The sequence below is a fragment of the Dipteris shenzhenensis genome, chromosome 23 (genome assembly GCF_047967505.1).
Source record: "Dipteris shenzhenensis isolate YYH24624 ecotype China chromosome 23, Dip_SZ_1.0, whole genome shotgun sequence".
Lineage (NCBI taxonomy): Eukaryota > Viridiplantae > Streptophyta > Polypodiopsida > Gleicheniales > Dipteridaceae > Dipteris > Dipteris shenzhenensis.
The window spans coordinates 30,327,861-30,332,642 of NC_141618.1; positions in this window are offsets into that span (position 1 = coordinate 30,327,861).

Consider the following 4,782-nt stretch of genomic DNA (forward strand, 5'->3'; position numbering starts at 1 on the left):
CTGATTCAGAGGCAAACTTACTGGCTTTTGATCACAATAATGACAATGAGTATCGGAAGTCCATGTCTTGGATAGAACGTTTTTGTTTCTATCAAATGAGTTCATTACGAAACTCAATGAGGATCGTTCTTTGATCACTCTAGAGTTTTGCTTGTCTTTGTTGAATGAGACTAGGATTTCTGCAACAATTTTAAAAGATCTGTCAAGGCCAAGTGACAGCTTCAGATCATGGGACTGGATGTTTGAATTTGCATTTCGTAGTGGAGAAGTTTGGGATTTGAAAAATGCAAATTTTTCCAAGTGGGAGAATTTTGAAATCAAAGGGCAGAAGAAACTCATACCTAAAGGAGTCAAGAAAGAAGTTACCTAGACGTTGAAGGCATTACTTGAAGAAATTTGAACCACAGCATGGAAGAGCATGCAGGGAATTAAAGATGAGATTCTAATTAATTCTATGCTTGGCAGAGTGGTGTCTGGGGATCTCTCTTTGGATGAAATGGGCAATGAATTTGATGAGTAAGTGAACTTCTCTTTTGCATCATATGCATGTCTCTCCTTGATTTTACATTAATCTCTTTACAAATAATGTTTCAATAGACTTTGTTTCAACTGTGTTACATGTGTTTTCAATGAAGGCATAAAATATACATGAGAATGCAGGAATCAATGATTTGGCAATTGAACATGCCGGATTGGAATGCTGTTCGGGAGGAGTATCCAGAGAGCAGCAGGATGGAGACCTTGGCTCCATATTTCATTGTATTCAAAAGCATGGTATGTCAAATTTGGTATACATATTCTAATGGAATTTTTTCTTTTGAATTATAGATTTGAATCTTTAAAATATTAAACTATTAAATTTTGACAACCACCTTCAGAAAGAGGCAAGAAGGGATCTGAGAGTAGTATGATGCCTACAAGCTTTAATCAATTGATTGACTGGGTTGCAAAAGAAAAAGAGTGTCGAACTTGACAACAATCTATCACTTTTAGTGATGAACTGTTAGAGTTTGATAGGGGGGAAAACCATCCGCCAAACTTTTATCGTCTGCTCAATGGAGATTGCAATGAATTGTCAAGGATAGTTCCAAAGAATCATGAGTACACGTTGGTCATTGCAGACGTACCATATGGATTTAATATTCACGGATCCACCTTTGATGAGGTCCCTTATAAAGCAAAGGAACTAATGAGTCTTCTTGACTAGTTCATGTCAATTACGTCGGCAACGCTTTGGCGTGTCATAATTTTTCATTCAGACTTGCAGTCTGGGGCAGTGATGAGTGTCATCTATGATAAATGTGTTGGACGTGACCACCTTTATTGATGAGTGCAGCAATGAAATGCAAAGATTTTTTTGGGTCAATTATTATCGTTATAATTGTGTTTAAATTTAAAACTTATTTTTATTGCATGTCATAGGATGAAACCCAATGTGAGACAAATGAGATGAAAACATTTTAGTTGGGTATTGGTCTGTGGATGGAAAAAAAAATATTGGTCACATCAATTTTCCCTCATCAACTCCATTTACTCCTAATCATTTCATTATTCCACCTGTGAAGAATTAGAATCTCCTGGGCATGTGACCATGGATAAGAATGGGGAGATAGTAAATCCTTATCAAAAACCACAAGTCCTAAGTAATCAACTCATAGATCTATTTTCAAATGAGCATGAGTGGGTACTCGATCTATTTGCTGGTTCAGGCACAGTCACAACATGTGTCTTAAAAAAGGGTCAAAATGTAACTGAATGAAAAAGATCCTATTCAATGTGATTACATAAAGAAGAGAGTGACTGCTATTCATCACTTTCCTGATGAGCATCAAGAGCTTGGTTTGAAAGGTGGGAAGTTCAATGCAGATTTGGTGGGCAGATTTGGTGGTAGGCTCGTCAAGGGAACCCCAACCTCCTGAGATATTGAAACTCGGTTTCACGGAGGTAGGCGAGCTAGCCGATACATGGGAGGAGGTTGTGAAAGAGAAAGTGATTGAGAAACCCATACAAGATACCTAGACTGGGGAGGGTGATGAAGATGAGGTGGATGACACATATGGGAGAATTGAGTAGACTCTAGTTATGGAATTGTAGTGCCAATTTTTTGTATTTGAATGGTTTCAATAGTCAAGTGTTCTTAAGACATATTAGAATCCTTATGCTTTGAATGTTTTGAACATTTAGTTGTTCCCAATAATTTGTTATTGGGGATGGTTATGAAGATGATATAGATGACACATATGGGAGAATTGAGTAGACTCCAATTATGGAATTATATTGACAACTTTGTGATTTTGAATTGTTTCAATAGACAAGTGTTTCTAAGACATTCGAGAATCCATATGCATTGAATGTTTTGAAGAAGGAGGCATTTACTTTTTCCCATTACTTTTATGATATTTTTTTACCCTTTCATTACTTTATGTGATACTACAAAGTTTAACTTAAGAATTTTGATAAGGTTATGTTACTACACGCAGGATTAAAAGTTGTATCATTTAGTTTTTCTATTGAAAATAAAAGTTCAAAGGAAGGAAAGAAATTACAGACTTCTTGATTTTTCTAAATACATTGACAGTCCTCTATAGTCGAGGTCCTTCATAATTTGCGGGCATTATGTACCAAAATTGATAGGATTTTAAAAGTTTTGAAAAATTCACTACGCAAAATATGATCTTTTTTTGAAAAAGTTATAATTGTAATGAATTTTTGAGGGAATCCTAAAACGGGTACCAATGTTACATAGTTGAATTAGATGTTACAGTGTTTGTAGAAATCATGAGTAACTTCACAATGTTTTGGGATGAATTGGATTAACCTAGTTCGACAAAATGGTAAGGGTTCAATGTGAAGATTTTGTCTGGATATCTTTGTGCATTGCTACAGAGTTGAAAGCAGTTCTTGAATATGCATTTTCTCATTCATATGGAACCTCACACAGCAAGCTCAAGCTTCACGGCTTCAGAACCTTCATCGGGCGCATCATGTCATTGTCTTCGTGATCTATCATATGGCAATGCCATGGATACCCAGGCTCTACTGTTGCATCGAAGGAGAAAGACTTTCCGTCTCTCTTGGTGAACCGCAGTAGTAGCCTAGTAACTTTTTAAGGCAAGACCGCAACAGTATCCTTCCAGCCAAGTTGATTTGTGTTTGGCTTCGTCCTCGGTCCTATGTAGCAGCTCCTTGTATTGGGATAGGCCACGTCTAAGGAGCACTCGTCAGATTGGTACCTCATAGCGTCGACGTCTTGCTGGTCGAGTACCCGAAACGAAATGAGATGAAGATGGATTGCGTGAGACCTATTAGTAAGATTGATTATCCTCCATACCTCTACAAACCTTTCCTTCGGCGTCTCCATAGCGGGATCCACCCAAGACTGGTTTCCTAACAAAGTCTGAATGGTGTTGTTGTTCTGATCATTAATCTGCAGCAGGGTGAGGTTGCGGATAAGTGCGTCTCGGTGGTTTATTTTCTCGAGGGGTCCAGGGAGAGATTTGGGTATAGCAGCGATAGGAGACTTTTTAGTTCTACTGCCCACCAGTACCAATTTCATCACCACTTTCGTTCGATTGTTATTGTCGAATACAGAGAAACCAAATGGAAATGGAGCAGGCAAATGGAAATGGAGCAGGCGCTGAATTTTTCAGAACAACCTCAGCCCCAGGTTTGAGACTAGAGAAGTCGATGAGGACGTCTAATCTCTCAACTGGTGTAAAAGTTTTTCGGTAAGCTCTCTGGGTTTGGGGAGGAAGCCCCCATCTGTTCCTATTTGCACAAAGGACATATGTTTATGACTTAAAGAGAGAGTGAAAATACCAACCACATGGTCATGGTACCATACCATCATAGGCTCCTGAGTATTTGCGTAAGTGTAGTTTTGATTCTTGTATGTTAGGCCGGTTTTCCCATGCTGACTGAACCAGGCATCTGGGTGGCCATCCGACGAGCTATCAACCTCCCCTCCGTGTAAGTGTGTCACAATAGGGACACCTCCGTGGCATGGATTTGCCCAATGCAGTGTCTTGTCTACTGCAAGCATATGGTTTTGATCCATGATATGATTCTCCCATCGGACAGAGGCCTCAATCCCCTGAATAGCCTCTAGAGTTGGCCCTAGATACGTGGCAATAGAACGACTTGTCCCATAGCCATATAGGGTGTTGTCAGGGAGGTCTCTGTGTAGCTTTTGCAAAACAAATTAAGAGAGAATTTTGTCAGATAAGTGCCACAAGAGATAGATCCTTTACTCACGACATAGCAATCCCAGTAATATAATTCACAACATGCACTAGTGTCTTATTCGGATTCTTCTGACGATATGTGTTTCATTGAGGGACATCCGTGTAAGTACCTAAGTTATCTTGTAAGCGCCGAGAGTGACGGGGATGCCTGCACTCACGTTGATGATAGGGGGAATGGGAAGAGCGTTGTGAGGAGTACGGCCTGATGGAAGAGTTTGATCACTTGTCACACGTTGGGGTAGGAAAGCCAAGCCCAACAAACTAGCGAGGAGTATCGAGGCAGCTACAAGTGGGTGGAAGCCCATGCTATTGAGTATGAGCCGTGCGATGTGTCGGGAGATCAGGTGCAGAAGGTGAGTGAAGAAGGATAGAGCTAGGTATAGCGACGGGAGATTAAGGCAACACAAAAGTTGGAGAAGCTGCAATTAGTGTAGGAGAAGCGGAGAGGGGAGTGAAGCAAGACGATGAGTGTATGAAGCGAATTAGAGGACGAGGCAGTATGGTGGGCAATATGAGTATTATATGGTGCATAGGAGGC